Raw genomic sequence first — 15,966 nt, forward strand, 5'->3', positions numbered from 1 at the left:
AGTGTCCGTCTCGGATGGGATGCCATCCCCTGTCCCCTGTCCGTCTCCCGCTTTCCGTCTCTCTGTCGGTCGCTCTGTGTCTCCCTCTCTCTGGCTCTCGCTCCCTGGGTGTGCCTGCGCGCTCGTGTCTGTCTGTCTGTCTGTCTGCATCTGCATCTGCATCTGCATCTGCCCTCTCGCCGTCTTGGGAGCCTGTCTCTGAACCTTCATCTCTGTCCGTCTCTGTCTCTCCTGACCCCCGGCCTGCCGTCCCTTCCTCTGGCCCCGGCCTCTCACGGGTGGGTGCTGTGGCTGTGGCCCTGGCTGACGAGCTTGCGCCGGCCGGCTGTCTCGCTTGGCGTGGGTGCCTGCGAGTGTGTCTGTGTGCCTGTCCGTGTGGCTGCATGTCGCTCGTCTGCACCCTCAGCAAGGTCCTGTGCTTGGAGGGCGGCGTGGGGGCAAGGGGAGGGGGGGGCCTCGGTAGGGCGAAGGGGCGGGGCTGACGAGCTCTGGTCGCCGGCGCTGGTGGCTGCAGGTGGGTTTGGGCACCGCGCAGGTGCCGGGCAGGATGGGCGCTCAGGGCCACGGCTGGGCTGCGCCTAGGCCCGCAGGAGGCTCAGAGGACCGCGGGCCCCAGCGGGCCCCGAGGCCCTGGGCAGCGAACGCCTTGGGGAGGTGGGCGAGGGGGTGGGGGAGGGGCGGCGGCCCCCGAGCCGGGTGGTGCCTGGAGGGTCCCAGGGTGGGAGAGCGCCAAGACCTCCGCGCCCCTCACTCCACCCTCCCCCCTACACCCCCCGGCAGGCACACCCGGCCCGGCTGCTCCCGGTCCCGGAAGCCCTGTGGTCCCCCGGGCCGGGCTGGGCCGGGCCGGCCGAGCGTTGGCCGGGGGTGACGGGGGGCGGGGGGCGGGGCGGCGTGGGCCGGCCACCGGGCCGCCGGGAGTCCGGTCGCGGGTGGTGCAGCTCAAGTGCAGCGCGCGCTCCGTGGAGAGCTGGAGAGCTGCGGCCGCCGGCTGGCCCGACCGGCGGGTCAGAGCGAAAGGCAGGCGCAGCGCAGGGCTCTTAGGGCGCCTGGCGGCCGCCGCCTCCGTCTACGGCCATACCACCCTGAACGCGCCCGATCTCGTCTGATCTCGGAAGCTAAGCAGGGTCGGGCCCGGTTAGTACTTGGATGGGAGACCGCCTGGGAATACCGGGTGCTGTAGGCTTTTTGTTGTTTCTTTTTTTCCCTGCCTGCCCTCTCCTTTAGCCCCCGGCCCCAGCCGCACCGCAAGCCGCACCTGCCGCTGGCCCCTGGCACCCCACCGCGCTCAGAGCCGCCGCCTGCCTTCCAGCCCCTCTCAGGTTGGGTGGCCGGGGCCCCGACTCCCGCTGCACACCTGGGTTGCCTCCGCGCGGCCCGCGAGCCCCTCGGCTTTCGGCGTCCAGGAAACCAGAGGAACGGCGGGGGCGGGGGCGCGGGCGCGGGGGTCTCTGTCTGGGGCTCCCTTGGCGGGCCTCAGGCAATTCTGGGCGGGGCCGGGGCCCCAGCCCCACCCCCAGACGCATCCTGGCAGGCAACGTCGCGGTCTCCCGCAGGCGCGGGCGCACCGCACACACACACGCACACACACACACACACACACACACACACACCCCCTCACGCCCGCCCCCCCAGACACAGACACACCCCCCGCAGCCCAGACAGGTCAAGAGCCGGAAACCACAAGTAAGGGAGACGGAGAAAGAGGGAGAGAGAGAGACAGCAAGAGGACCACACAGGCTTCCAAAGCCCCGGCCGCCACACCCGCCCCCCTCCGCTGTGGGTATCCACCCGGCCCCCCCAGTCGACCCGACCCCACCGTCGCCCACCGACACACTCACACGCACACTCTCTCCCACACTCACCCTCTGGCCTGGGGGCGGGGGCTGGGTCTCGCCTCAGGGAGCCAAGCCGAAGGGGACCTTTGAGACCTCGGCTGCGAGGAAGTCTTGGGGTCCCCACGGGTGATTGCCAGCCCCAGGGCACCGCGTCCAGCCGGGGCTCGCCCGGCCCAAGGCTGACGCCCCCTCCCTTGCGCACGGGCCGCTCTCTGCGGTGTGTGACGGTCTGTGCCAGAGTGTCCGTCTCGGATGGGATGCCATCCCCTGTCCCCTGTCCGTCTCCCGCTTTCCGTCTCTCTGTCGGTCGCTCTGTGTCTCCCTCTCTCTGGCTCTCGCTCCCTGGGTGTGCCTGCGCGCTCGTGTCTGTCTGTCTGTCTGTCTGCATCTGCATCTGCATCTGCATCTGCATCTGCCCTCTCGCCGTCTTGGGAGCCTGTCTCTGAACCTTCATCTCTGTCCGTCTCTGTCTCTCCTGACCCCCGGCCTGCCGTCCCTTCCTCTGGCCCCGGCCTCTCACGGGTGGGTGCTGTGGCTGTGGCCCTGGCTGACGAGCTTGCGCCGGCCGGCTGTCTCGCTTGGCGTGGGTGCCTGCGAGTGTGTCTGTGTGCCTGTCCGTGTGGCTGCATGTCGCTCGTCTGCACCCTCAGCAAGGTCCTGTGCTTGGAGGGCGGCGTGGGGGCAAGGGGAGGGGGGGGCCTCGGTAGGGCGAAGGGGCGGGGCTGACGAGCTCTGGTCGCCGGCGCTGGTGGCTGCAGGTGGGTTTGGGCACCGCGCAGGTGCCGGGCAGGATGGGCGCTCAGGGCCACGGCTGGGCTGCGCCTAGGCCCGCAGGAGGCTCAGAGGACCGCGGGCCCCAGCGGGCCCCGAGGCCCTGGGCAGCGAACGCCTTGGGGAGGTGGGCGAGGGGGTGGGGGAGGGGCGGCGGCCCCCGAGCCGGGTGGTGCCTGGAGGGTCCCAGGGTGGGAGAGCGCCAAGACCTCCGCGCCCCTCACTCCACCCTCCCCCCTACACCCCCCGGCAGGCACACCCGGCCCGGCTGCTCCCGGTCCCGGAAGCCCTGTGGTCCCCCGGGCCGGGCTGGGCCGGGCCGGCCGAGCGTTGGCCGGGGGTGACGGGGGGCGGGGGGCGGGGCGGCGTGGGCCGGCCACCGGGCCGCCGGGAGTCCGGTCGCGGGTGGTGCAGCTCAAGTGCAGCGCGCGCTCCGTGGAGAGCTGGAGAGCTGCGGCCGCCGGCTGGCCCGACCGGCGGGTCAGAGCGAAAGGCAGGCGCAGCGCAGGGCTCTTAGGGCGCCTGGCGGCCGCCGCCTCCGTCTACGGCCATACCACCCTGAACGCGCCCGATCTCGTCTGATCTCGGAAGCTAAGCAGGGTCGGGCCCGGTTAGTACTTGGATGGGAGACCGCCTGGGAATACCGGGTGCTGTAGGCTTTTTGTTGTTTCTTTTTTTCCCTGCCTGCCCTCTCCTTTAGCCCCCGGCCCCAGCCGCACCGCAAGCCGCACCTGCCGCTGGCCCCTGGCACCCCACCGCGCTCAGAGCCGCCGCCTGCCTTCCAGCCCCTCTCAGGTTGGGTGGCCGGGGCCCCGACTCCCGCTGCACACCTGGGTTGCCTCCGCGCGGCCCGCGAGCCCCTCGGCTTTCGGCGTCCAGGAAACCAGAGGAACGGCGGGGGCGGGGGCGCGGGCGCGGGGGTCTCTGTCTGGGGCTCCCTTGGCGGGCCTCAGGCAATTCTGGGCGGGGCCGGGGCCCCAGCCCCACCCCCAGACGCATCCTGGCAGGCAACGTCGCGGTCTCCCGCAGGCGCGGGCGCACCGCACACACACACGCACACACACACACACACACACACACACACACACACACACACCCTCACGCCCGCCCCCCCAGACACAGACACACCCCCCGCAGCCCAGACAGGTCAAGAGCCGGAAACCACAAGTAAGGGAGACGGAGGAAGAGGGAGAGAGAGAGACAGCAAGAGGACCACACAGGCTTCCAAAGCCCCGGCCGCCACACCCGCCCCCCTCCGCTGTGGGTATCCACCCGGCCCCCCCCAGTCGACCCGACCCCACCGTCGCCCACCGACACACTCACACGCACACTCTCTCCCACACTCACCCTCTGGCCTGGGGGCGGGGGCTGGGTCTCGCCTCAGGGAGCCAAGCCGAAGGGGACCTTTGAGACCTCGGCTGCGAGGAAGTCTTGGGGTCCCCACGGGTGATTGCCAGCCCCAGGGCACCGCGTCCAGCCGGGGCTCGCCCGGCCCAAGGCTGACGCCCCCTCCCTTGCGCACGGGCCGCTCTCTGCGGTGTGTGACGGTCTGTGCCAGAGTGTCCGTCTCGGATGGGATGCCATCCCCTGTCCCCTGTCCGTCTCCCGCTTTCCGTCTCTCTGTCGGTCGCTCTGTGTCTCCCTCTCTCTGGCTCTCGCTCCCTGGGTGTGCCTGCGCGCTCGTGTCTGTCTGTCTGTCTGTCTGCATCTGCATCTGCATCTGCATCTGCCCTCTCGCCGTCTTGGGAGCCTGTCTCTGAACCTTCATCTCTGTCCGTCTCTGTCTCTCCTGACCCCCGGCCTGCCGTCCCTTCCTCTGGCCCCGGCCTCTCACGGGTGGGTGCTGTGGCTGTGGCCCTGGCTGACGAGCTTGCGCCGGCCGGCTGTCTCGCTTGGCGTGGGTGCCTGCGAGTGTGTCTGTGTGCCTGTCCGTGTGGCTGCATGTCGCTCGTCTGCACCCTCAGCAAGGTCCTGTGCTTGGAGGGCGGCGTGGGGGCAAGGGGAGGGGGGGGCCTCGGTAGGGCGAAGGGGCGGGGCTGACGAGCTCTGGTCGCCGGCGCTGGTGGCTGCAGGTGGGTTTGGGCACCGCGCAGGTGCCGGGCAGGATGGGCGCTCAGGGCCACGGCTGGGCTGCGCCTAGGCCCGCAGGAGGCTCAGAGGACCGCGGGCCCCAGCGGGCCCCGAGGCCCTGGGCAGCGAACGCCTTGGGGAGGTGGGCGAGGGGGTGGGGGAGGGGCGGCGGCCCCCGAGCCGGGTGGTGCCTGGAGGGTCCCAGGGTGGGAGAGCGCCAAGACCTCCGCGCCCCTCACTCCACCCTCCCCCCTACACCCCCCGGCAGGCACACCCGGCCCGGCTGCTCCCGGTCCCGGAAGCCCTGTGGTCCCCCGGGCCGGGCTGGGCCGGGCCGGCCGAGCGTTGGCCGGGGGTGACGGGGGGCGGGGGGCGGGGCGGCGTGGGCCGGCCACCGGGCCGCCGGGAGTCCGGTCGCGGGTGGTGCAGCTCAAGTGCAGCGCGCGCTCCGTGGAGAGCTGGAGAGCTGCGGCCGCCGGCTGGCCCGACCGGCGGGTCAGAGCGAAAGGCAGGCGCAGCGCAGGGCTCTTAGGGCGCCTGGCGGCCGCCGCCTCCGTCTACGGCCATACCACCCTGAACGCGCCCGATCTCGTCTGATCTCGGAAGCTAAGCAGGGTCGGGCCCGGTTAGTACTTGGATGGGAGACCGCCTGGGAATACCGGGTGCTGTAGGCTTTTTGTTGTTTCTTTTTTTCCCTGCCTGCCCTCTCCTTTAGCCCCCGGCCCCAGCCGCACCGCAAGCCGCACCTGCCGCTGGCCCCTGGCACCCCACCGCGCTCAGAGCCGCCGCCTGCCTTCCAGCCCCTCTCAGGTTGGGTGGCCGGGGCCCCGACTCCCGCTGCACACCTGGGTTGCCTCCGCGCGGCCCGCGAGCCCCTCGGCTTTCGGCGTCCAGGAAACCAGAGGAACGGCGGGGGCGGGGGCGCGGGCGCGGGGGTCTCTGTCTGGGGCTCCCTTGGCGGGCCTCAGGCAATTCTGGGCGGGGCCGGGGCCCCAGCCCCACCCCCAGACGCATCCTGGCAGGCAACGTCGCGGTCTCCCGCAGGCGCGGGCGCACCGCACACACACGCACACACACACACACACACACACACACACACACACACCCCCTCACGCCCGCCCCCCCAGACACAGACACACCCCCCGCAGCCCAGACAGGTCAAGAGCCGGAAACCACAAGTAAGGGAGACGGAGAAAGAGGGAGAGAGAGAGACAGCAAGAGGACCACACAGGCTTCCAAAGCCCCGGCCGCCACACCCGCCCCCCTCCGCTGTGGGTATCCACCCGGCCCCCCCAGTCGACCCGACCCCACCGTCGCCCACCGACACACTCACACGCACACTCTCTCCCACACTCACCCTCTGGCCTGGGGGCGGGGGCTGGGTCTCGCCTCAGGGAGCCAAGCCGAAGGGGACCTTTGAGACCTCGGCTGCGAGGAAGTCTTGGGGTCCCCACGGGTGATTGCCAGCCCCAGGGCACCGCGTCCAGCCGGGGCTCGCCCGGCCCAAGGCTGACGCCCCCTCCCTTGCGCACGGGCCGCTCTCTGCGGTGTGTGACGGTCTGTGCCAGAGTGTCCGTCTCGGATGGGATGCCATCCCCTGTCCCCTGTCCGTCTCCCGCTTTCCGTCTCTCTGTCGGTCGCTCTGTGTCTCCCTCTCTCTGGCTCTCGCTCCCTGGGTGTGCCTGCGCGCTCGTGTCTGTCTGTCTGTCTGTCTGCATCTGCATCTGCATCTGCATCTGCATCTGCCCTCTCGCCGTCTTGGGAGCCTGTCTCTGAACCTTCATCTCTGTCCGTCTCTGTCTCTCCTGACCCCCGGCCTGCCGTCCCTTCCTCTGGCCCCGGCCTCTCACGGGTGGGTGCTGTGGCTGTGGCCCTGGCTGACGAGCTTGCGCCGGCCGGCTGTCTCGCTTGGCGTGGGTGCCTGCGAGTGTGTCTGTGTGCCTGTCCGTGTGGCTGCATGTCGCTCGTCTGCACCCTCAGCAAGGTCCTGTGCTTGGAGGGCGGCGTGGGGGCAAGGGGAGGGGGGGGCCTCGGTAGGGCGAAGGGGCGGGGCTGACGAGCTCTGGTCGCCGGCGCTGGTGGCTGCAGGTGGGTTTGGGCACCGCGCAGGTGCCGGGCAGGATGGGCGCTCAGGGCCACGGCTGGGCTGCGCCTAGGCCCGCAGGAGGCTCAGAGGACCGCGGGCCCCAGCGGGCCCCGAGGCCCTGGGCAGCGAACGCCTTGGGGAGGTGGGCGAGGGGGTGGGGGAGGGGCGGCGGCCCCCGAGCCGGGTGGTGCCTGGAGGGTCCCAGGGTGGGAGAGCGCCAAGACCTCCGCGCCCCTCACTCCACCCTCCCCCCTACACCCCCCGGCAGGCACTCCCGCCCCGGCTGCTCCCGGTCCCGGAAGCCCTGTGGTCCCCCGGGCCGGGCTGGGCCGGGCCGGCCGAGCGTTGGCCGGGGGTGACGGGGGGCGGGGGGCGGGGCGGCGTGGGCCGGCCACCGGGCCGCCGGGAGTCCGGTCGCGGGTGGTGCAGCTCAAGTGCAGCGCGCGCTCCGTGGAGAGCTGGAGAGCTGCGGCCGCCGGCTGGCCCGACCGGCGGGTCAGAGCGAAAGGCAGGCGCAGCGCAGGGCTCTTAGGGCGCCTGGCGGCCGCCGCCTCCGTCTACGGCCATACCACCCTGAACGCGCCCGATCTCGTCTGATCTCGGAAGCTAAGCAGGGTCGGGCCCGGTTAGTACTTGGATGGGAGACCGCCTGGGAATACCGGGTGCTGTAGGCTTTTTGTTGTTTCTTTTTTTCCCTGCCTGCCCTCTCCTTTAGCCCCCGGCCCCAGCCGCACCGCAAGCCGCACCTGCCGCTGGCCCCTGGCACCCCACCGCGCTCAGAGCCGCCGCCTGCCTTCCAGCCCCTCTCAGGTTGGGTGGCCGGGGCCCCGACTCCCGCTGCACACCTGGGTTGCCTCCGCGCGGCCCGCGAGCCCCTCGGCTTTCGGCGTCCAGGAAACCAGAGGAACGGCGGGGGCGGGGGCGCGGGCGCGGGGGTCTCTGTCTGGGGCTCCCTTGGCGGGCCTCAGGCAATTCTGGGCGGGGCCGGGGCCCCAGCCCCACCCCCAGACGCATCCTGGCAGGCAACGTCGCGGTCTCCCGCAGGCGCGGGCGCACCGCACACACACACGCACACACACACACACACACACACACACACACACACACACCCCCTCACGCCCGCCCCCCCAGACACAGACACACCCCCCGCAGCCCAGACAGGTCAAGAGCCGGAAACCACAAGTAAGGGAGACGGAGAAAGAGGGAGAGAGAGAGACAGCAAGAGGACCACACAGGCTTCCAAAGCCCCGGCCGCCACACCCGCCCCCCTCCGCTGTGGGTATCCACCCGGCCCCCCCAGTCGACCCGACCCCACCGTCGCCCACCGACACACTCACACGCACACTCTCTCCCACACTCACCCTCTGGCCTGGGGGCGGGGGCTGGGTCTCGCCTCAGGGAGCCAAGCCGAAGGGGACCTTTGAGACCTCGGCTGCGAGGAAGTCTTGGGGTCCCCACGGGTGATTGCCAGCCCCAGGGCACCGCGTCCAGCCGGGGCTCGCCCGGCCCAAGGCTGACGCCCCCTCCCTTGCGCACGGGCCGCTCTCTGCGGTGTGTGACGGTCTGTGCCAGAGTGTCCGTCTCGGATGGGATGCCATCCCCTGTCCCCTGTCCGTCTCCCGCTTTCCGTCTCTCTGTCGGTCGCTCTGTGTCTCCCTCTCTCTGGCTCTCGCTCCCTGGGTGTGCCTGCGCGCTCGTGTCTGTCTGTCTGTCTGTCTGCATCTGCATCTGCATCTGCATCTGCATCTGCCCTCTCGCCGTCTTGGGAGCCTGTCTCTGAACCTTCATCTCTGTCCGTCTCTGTCTCTCCTGACCCCCGGCCTGCCGTCCCTTCCTCTGGCCCCGGCCTCTCACGGGTGGGTGCTGTGGCTGTGGCCCTGGCTGACGAGCTTGCGCCGGCCGGCTGTCTCGCTTGGCGTGGGTGCCTGCGAGTGTGTCTGTGTGCCTGTCCGTGTGGCTGCATGTCGCTCGTCTGCACCCTCAGCAAGGTCCTGTGCTTGGAGGGCGGCGTGGGGGCAAGGGGGGGGGGGGGCCTCGGTAGGGCGAAGGGGCGGGGCTGACGAGCTCTGGTCGCCGGCGCTGGTGGCTGCAGGTGGGTTTGGGCACCGCGCAGGTGCCGGGCAGGATGGGCGCTCAGGGCCACGGCTGGGCTGCGCCTAGGCCCGCAGGAGGCTCAGAGGACCGCGGGCCCCAGCGGGCCCCGAGGCCCTGGGCAGCGAACGCCTTGGGGAGGTGGGCGAGGGGGTGGGGGAGGGGCGGCGGCCCCCGAGCCGGGTGGTGCCTGGAGGGTCCCAGGGTGGGAGAGCGCCAAGACCTCCGCGCCCCTCACTCCACCCTCCCCCCTACACCCCCCGGCAGGCACACCCGGCCCGGCTGCTCCCGGTCCCGGAAGCCCTGTGGTCCCCCGGGCCGGGCTGGGCCGGGCCGGCCGAGCGTTGGCCGGGGGTGACGGGGGGCGGGGGGCGGGGCGGCGTGGGCCGGCCACCGGGCCGCCGGGAGTCCGGTCGCGGGTGGTGCAGCTCAAGTGCAGCGCGCGCTCCGTGGAGAGCTGGAGAGCTGCGGCCGCCGGCTGGCCCGACCGGCGGGTCAGAGCGAAAGGCAGGCGCAGCGCAGGGCTCTTAGGGCGCCTGGCGGCCGCCGCCTCCGTCTACGGCCATACCACCCTGAACGCGCCCGATCTCGTCTGATCTCGGAAGCTAAGCAGGGTCGGGCCCGGTTAGTACTTGGATGGGAGACCGCCTGGGAATACCGGGTGCTGTAGGCTTTTTGTTGTTTCTTTTTTTCCCTGCCTGCCCTCTCCTTTAGCCCCCGGCCCCAGCCGCACCGCAAGCCGCACCTGCCGCTGGCCCCTGGCACCCCACCGCGCTCAGAGCCGCCGCCTGCCTTCCAGCCCCTCTCAGGTTGGGTGGCCGGGGCCCCGACTCCCGCTGCACACCTGGGTTGCCTCCGCGCGGCCCGCGAGCCCCTCGGCTTTCGGCGTCCAGGAAACCAGAGGAACGGCGGGGGCGGGGGCGCGGGCGCGGGGGTCTCTGTCTGGGGCTCCCTTGGCGGGCCTCAGGCAATTCTGGGCGGGGCCGGGGCCCCAGCCCCACCCCCAGACGCATCCTGGCAGGCAACGTCGCGGTCTCCCGCAGGCGCGGGCGCACCGCACACACACACGCACACACACACACACACACACACACACACACACACACACACCCTCACGCCCGCCCCCCCAGACACAGACACACCCCCCGCAGCCCAGACAGGTCAAGAGCCGGAAACCACAAGTAAGGGAGACGGAGAAAGAGGGAGAGAGAGAGACAGCAAGAGGACCACACAGGCTTCCAAAGCCCCGGCCGCCACACCCGCCCCCCTCCGCTGTGGGTATCCACCCGGCCCCCCCCAGTCGACCCGACCCCACCGTCGCCCACCGACACACTCACACGCACACTCTCTCCCACACTCACCCTCTGGCCTGGGGGCGGGGGCTGGGTCTCGCCTCAGGGAGCCAAGCCGAAGGGGACCTTTGAGACCTCGGCTGCGAGGAAGTCTTGGGGTCCCCACGGGTGATTGCCAGCCCCAGGGCACCGCGTCCAGCCGGGGCTCGCCCGGCCCAAGGCTGACGCCCCCTCCCTTGCGCACGGGCCGCTCTCTGCGGTGTGTGACGGTCTGTGCCAGAGTGTCCGTCTCGGATGGGATGCCATCCCCTGTCCCCTGTCCGTCTCCCGCTTTCCGTCTCTCTGTCGGTCGCTCTGTGTCTCCCTCTCTCTGGCTCTCGCTCCCTGGGTGTGCCTGCGCGCTCGTGTCTGTCTGTCTGTCTGTCTGCATCTGCATCTGCATCTGCATCTGCCCTCTCGCCGTCTTGGGAGCCTGTCTCTGAACCTTCATCTCTGTCCGTCTCTGTCTCTCCTGACCCCCGGCCTGCCGTCCCTTCCTCTGGCCCCGGCCTCTCACGGGTGGGTGCTGTGGCTGTGGCCCTGGCTGACGAGCTTGCGCCGGCCGGCTGTCTCGCTTGGCGTGGGTGCCTGCGAGTGTGTCTGTGTGCCTGTCCGTGTGGCTGCATGTCGCTCGTCTGCACCCTCAGCAAGGTCCTGTGCTTGGAGGGCGGCGTGGGGGCAAGGGGAGGGGGGGGCCTCGGTAGGGCGAAGGGGCGGGGCTGACGAGCTCTGGTCGCCGGCGCTGGTGGCTGCAGGTGGGTTTGGGCACCGCGCAGGTGCCGGGCAGGATGGGCGCTCAGGGCCACGGCTGGGCTGCGCCTAGGCCCGCAGGAGGCTCAGAGGACCGCGGGCCCCAGCGGGCCCCGAGGCCCTGGGCAGCGAACGCCTTGGGGAGGTGGGCGAGCGGGTGGGGGAGGGGCGGCGGCCCCCGAGCCGGGTGGTGCCTGGAGGGTCCCAGGGTGGGAGAGCGCCAAGACCTCCGCGCCCCTCACTCCACCCTCCCCCCTACACCCCCCGGCAGGCACACCCGGCCCGGCTGCTCCCGGTCCCGGAAGCCCTGTGGTCCCCCGGGCCGGGCTGGGCCGGGCCGGCCGAGCGTTGGCCGGGGGTGACGGGGGGCGGGGGGCGGGGCGGCGTGGGCCGGCCACCGGGCCGCCGGGAGTCCGGTCGCGGGTGGTGCAGCTCAAGTGCAGCGCGCGCTCCGTGGAGAGCTGGAGAGCTGCGGCCGCCGGCTGGCCCGACCGGCGGGTCAGAGCGAAAGGCAGGCGCAGCGCAGGGCTCTTAGGGCGCCTGGCGGCCGCCGCCTCCGTCTACGGCCATACCACCCTGAACGCGCCCGATCTCGTCTGATCTCGGAAGCTAAGCAGGGTCGGGCCCGGTTAGTACTTGGATGGGAGACCGCCTGGGAATACCGGGTGCTGTAGGCTTTTTGTTGTTTCTTTTTTTCCCTGCCTGCCCTCTCCTTTAGCCCCCGGCCCCAGCCGCACCGCAAGCCGCACCTGCCGCTGGCCCCTGGCACCCCACCGCGCTCAGAGCCGCCGCCTGCCTTCCAGCCCCTCTCAGGTTGGGTGGCCGGGGCCCCGACTCCCGCTGCACACCTGGGTTGCCTCCGCGCGGCCCGCGAGCCCCTCGGCTTTCGGCGTCCAGGAAACCAGAGGAACGGCGGGGGCGGGGGCGCGGGCGCGGGGGTCTCTGTCTGGGGCTCCCTTGGCGGGCCTCAGGCAATTCTGGGCGGGGCCGGGGCCCCAGCCCCACCCCCAGACGCATCCTGGCAGGCAACGTCGCGGTCTCCCGCAGGCGCGGGCGCACCGCACACACACACGCACACACACACACACACACACACACACACACACACACCCCCTCACGCCCGCCCCCCCAGACACAGACACACCCCCCGCAGCCCAGACAGGTCAAGAGCCGGAAACCACAAGTAAGGGAGACGGAGAAAGAGGGAGAGAGAGAGACAGCAAGAGGACCACACAGGCTTCCAAAGCCCCGGCCGCCACACCCGCCCCCCTCCGCTGTGGGTATCCACCCGGCCCCCCCAGTCGACCCGACCCCACCGTCGCCCACCGACACACTCACACGCACACTCTCTCCCACACTCACCCTCTGGCCTGGGGGCGGGGGCTGGGTCTCGCCTCAGGGAGCCAAGCCGAAGGGGACCTTTGAGACCTCGGCTGCGAGGAAGTCTTGGGGTCCCCACGGGTGATTGCCAGCCCCAGGGCACCGCGTCCAGCCGGGGCTCGCCCGGCCCAAGGCTGACGCCCCCTCCCTTGCGCACGGGCCGCTCTCTGCGGTGTGTGACGGTCTGTGCCAGAGTGTCCGTCTCGGATGGGATGCCATCCCCTGTCCCCTGTCCGTCTCCCGCTTTCCGTCTCTCTGTCGGTCGCTCTGTGTCTCCCTCTCTCTGGCTCTCGCTCCCTGGGTGTGCCTGCGCGCTCGTGTCTGTCTGTCTGTCTGTCTGCATCTGCATCTGCATCTGCATCTGCCCTCTCGCCGTCTTGGGAGCCTGTCTCTGAACCTTCATCTCTGTCCGTCTCTGTCTCTCCTGACCCCCGGCCTGCCGTCCCTTCCTCTGGCCCCGGCCTCTCACGGGTGGGTGCTGTGGCTGTGGCCCTGGCTGACGAGCTTGCGCCGGCCGGCTGTCTCGCTTGGCGTGGGTGCCTGCGAGTGTGTCTGTGTGCCTGTCCGTGTGGCTGCATGTCGCTCGTCTGCACCCTCAGCAAGGTCCTGTGCTTGGAGGGCGGCGTGGGGGCAAGGGGAGGGGGGGGCCTCGGTAGGGCGAAGGGGCGGGGCTGACGAGCTCTGGTCGCCGGCGCTGGTGGCTGCAGGTGGGTTTGGGCACCGCGCAGGTGCCGGGCAGGATGGGCGCTCAGGGCCACGGCTGGGCTGCGCCTAGGCCCGCAGGAGGCTCAGAGGACCGCGGGCCCCAGCGGGCCCCGAGGCCCTGGGCAGCGAACGCCTTGGGGAGGTGGGCGAGGGGGTGGGGGAGGGGCGGCGGCCCCCGAGCCGGGTGGTGCCTGGAGGGTCCCAGGGTGGGAGAGCGCCAAGACCTCCGCGCCCCTCACTCCACCCTCCCCCCTACACCCCCCGGCAGGCACACCCGGCCCGGCTGCTCCCGGTCCCGGAAGCCCTGTGGTCCCCCGGGCCGGGCTGGGCCGGGCCGGCCGAGCGTTGGCCGGGGGTGACGGGGGGCGGGGGGCGGGGCGGCGTGGGCCGGCCACCGGGCCGCCGGGAGTCCGGTCGCGGGTGGTGCAGCTCAAGTGCAGCGCGCGCTCCGTGGAGAGCTGGAGAGCTGCGGCCGCCGGCTGGCCCGACCGGCGGGTCAGAGCGAAAGGCAGGCGCAGCGCAGGGCTCTTAGGGCGCCTGGCGGCCGCCGCCTCCGTCTACGGCCATACCACCCTGAACGCGCCCGATCTCGTCTGATCTCGGAAGCTAAGCAGGGTCGGGCCCGGTTAGTACTTGGATGGGAGACCGCCTGGGAATACCGGGTGCTGTAGGCTTTTTGTTGTTTCTTTTTTTCCCTGCCTGCCCTCTCCTTTAGCCCCCGGCCCCAGCCGCACCGCAAGCCGCACCTGCCGCTGGCCCCTGGCACCCCACCGCGCTCAGAGCCGCCGCCTGCCTTCCAGCCCCTCTCAGGTTGGGTGGCCGGGGCCCCGACTCCCGCTGCACACCTGGGTTGCCTCCGCGCGGCCCGCGAGCCCCTCGGCTTTCGGCGTCCAGGAAACCAGAGGAACGGCGGGGGCGGGGGCGCGGGCGCGGGGGTCTCTGTCTGGGGCTCCCTTGGCGGGCCTCAGGCAATTCTGGGCGGGGCCGGGGCCCCAGCCCCACCCCCAGACGCATCCTGGCAGGCAACGTCGCGGTCTCCCGCAGGCGCGGGCGCACCGCACACACACACGCACACACACACACACACACACACACACACACACACACACACCCTCACGCCCGCCCCCCCAGACACAGACACACCCCCCGCAGCCCAGACAGGTCAAGAGCCGGAAACCACAAGTAAGGGAGACGGAGAAAGAGGGAGAGAGAGAGACAGCAAGAGGACCACACAGGCTTCCAAAGCCCCGGCCGCCACACCCGCCCCCCTCCGCTGTGGGTATCCACCCGGCCCCCCCAGTCGACCCGACCCCACCGTCGCCCACCGACACACTCACACGCACACTCTCTCCCACACTCACCCTCTGGCCTGGGGGCGGGGGCTGGGTCTCGCCTCAGGGAGCCAAGCCGAAGGGGACCTTTGAGACCTCGGCTGCGAGGAAGTCTTGGGGTCCCCACGGGTGATTGCCAGCCCCAGGGCACCGCGTCCAGCCGGGGCTCGCCCGGCCCAAGGCTGACGCCCCCTCCCTTGCGCACGGGCCGCTCTCTGCGGTGTGTGACGGTCTGTGCCAGAGTGTCCGTCTCGGATGGGATGCCATCCCCTGTCCCCTGTCCGTCTCCCGCTTTCCGTCTCTCTGTCGGTCGCTCTGTGTCTCCCTCTCTCTGGCTCTCGCTCCCTGGGTGTGCCTGCGCGCTCGTGTCTGTCTGTCTGTCTGTCTGCATCTGCATCTGCATCTGCATCTGCCCTCTCGCCGTCTTGGGAGCCTGTCTCTGAACCTTCATCTCTGTCCGTCTCTGTCTCTCCTGACCCCCGGCCTGCCGTCCCTTCCTCTGGCCCCGGCCTCTCACGGGTGGGTGCTGTGGCTGTGGCCCTGGCTGACGAGCTTGCGCCGGCCGGCTGTCTCGCTTGGCGTGGGTGCCTGCGAGTGTGTCTGTGTGCCTGTCCGTGTGGCTGCATGTCGCTCGTCTGCACCCTCAGCAAGGTCCTGTGCTTGGAGGGCGGCGTGGGGGCAAGGGGAGGGGGGGGCCTCGGTAGGGCGAAGGGGCGGGGCTGACGAGCTCTGGTCGCCGGCGCTGGTGGCTGCAGGTGGGTTTGGGCACCGCGCAGGTGCCGGGCAGGATGGGCGCTCAGGGCCACGGCTGGGCTGCGCCTAGGCCCGCAGGAGGCTCAGAGGACCGCGGGCCCCAGCGGGCCCCGAGGCCCTGGGCAGCGAACGCCTTGGGGAGGTGGGCGAGGGGGTGGGGGAGGGGCGGCGGCCCCCGAGCCGGGTGGTGCCTGGAGGGTCCCAGGGTGGGAGAGCGCCAAGACCTCCGCGCCCCTCACTCCACCCTCCCCCCTACACCCCCCGGCAGGCACACCCGGCCCGGCTGCTCCCGGTCCCGGAAGCCCTGTGGTCCCCCGGGCCGGGCTGGGCCGGGCCGGCCGAGCGTTGGCCGGGGGTGACGGGGGGCGGGGGGCGGGGCGGCGTGGGCCGGCCACCGGGCCGCCGGGAGTCCGGTCGCGGGTGGTGCAGCTCAAGTGCAGCGCGCGCTCCGTGGAGAGCTGGAGAGCTGCGGCCGCCGGCTGGCCCGACCGGCGGGTCAGAGCGAAAGGCAGGCGCAGCGCAGGGCTCTTAGGGCGCCTGGCGGCCGCCGCCTCCGTCTACGGCCATACCACCCTGAACGCGCCCGATCTCGTCTGATCTCGGAAGCTAAGCAGGGTCGGGCCCGGTTAGTACTTGGATGGGAGACCGCCTGGGAATACCGGGTGCTGTAGGCTTTTTGTTGTTTCTTTTTTTCCCTGCCTGCCCTCTCCTTTAGCCCCCGGCCCCAGCCGCACCGCAAGCCGCACCTGCCGCTGGCCCCTGGCACCCCACCGCGCTCAGAGCCGCCGCCTGCCTTCCAGCCCCTCTCAGGTTGGGTGGCCGGGGCCCCGACTCCCGCTGCACACCTGGGTTGCCTCCGC

General features: G+C 71.5%; 8 non-coding genes across 8 annotated transcripts; all 8 read left to right on the forward strand.

The window, feature by feature from the left end:
- Positions 1–1,067: 1,067 nt before the first annotated feature.
- LOC128049199 (5S ribosomal RNA) lies at positions 1,068–1,186 on the forward strand. The gene has a single exon (XR_008199557.1). It is a non-coding gene; the product is annotated as a 5S ribosomal RNA (ribosomal RNA).
- A 1,963-nt stretch (positions 1,187–3,149) lies between these two features.
- On the forward strand, positions 3,150–3,268 carry LOC128049200 (5S ribosomal RNA). The gene has a single exon (XR_008199558.1). It is a non-coding gene; the product is annotated as a 5S ribosomal RNA (ribosomal RNA).
- Positions 3,269–5,234: 1,966 nt separating this feature from the next.
- Positions 5,235–5,353, forward strand: LOC128049202 (5S ribosomal RNA). The gene has a single exon (XR_008199559.1). It is a non-coding gene; the product is annotated as a 5S ribosomal RNA (ribosomal RNA).
- A 1,967-nt stretch (positions 5,354–7,320) lies between these two features.
- On the forward strand, positions 7,321–7,439 carry LOC128049203 (5S ribosomal RNA). Its single transcript, XR_008199560.1, has one exon. It is a non-coding gene; the product is annotated as a 5S ribosomal RNA (ribosomal RNA).
- A 1,971-nt stretch (positions 7,440–9,410) lies between these two features.
- Positions 9,411–9,529, forward strand: LOC128049205 (5S ribosomal RNA). The gene has a single exon (XR_008199562.1). It is a non-coding gene; the product is annotated as a 5S ribosomal RNA (ribosomal RNA).
- A 1,966-nt stretch (positions 9,530–11,495) lies between these two features.
- Positions 11,496–11,614, forward strand: LOC128049206 (5S ribosomal RNA). Its single transcript, XR_008199563.1, has one exon. It is a non-coding gene; the product is annotated as a 5S ribosomal RNA (ribosomal RNA).
- A 1,963-nt stretch (positions 11,615–13,577) lies between these two features.
- LOC128049207 (5S ribosomal RNA) lies at positions 13,578–13,696 on the forward strand. The gene has a single exon (XR_008199564.1). It is a non-coding gene; the product is annotated as a 5S ribosomal RNA (ribosomal RNA).
- A 1,965-nt stretch (positions 13,697–15,661) lies between these two features.
- On the forward strand, positions 15,662–15,780 carry LOC128049208 (5S ribosomal RNA). Its single transcript, XR_008199565.1, has one exon. It is a non-coding gene; the product is annotated as a 5S ribosomal RNA (ribosomal RNA).
- Positions 15,781–15,966: the final 186 nt, after the last annotated feature.

Source organism: Budorcas taxicolor, chromosome 5 (genome assembly GCF_023091745.1).
Source record: "Budorcas taxicolor isolate Tak-1 chromosome 5, Takin1.1, whole genome shotgun sequence".
Taxonomy (NCBI): Eukaryota; Metazoa; Chordata; class Mammalia; order Artiodactyla; family Bovidae; genus Budorcas; species Budorcas taxicolor.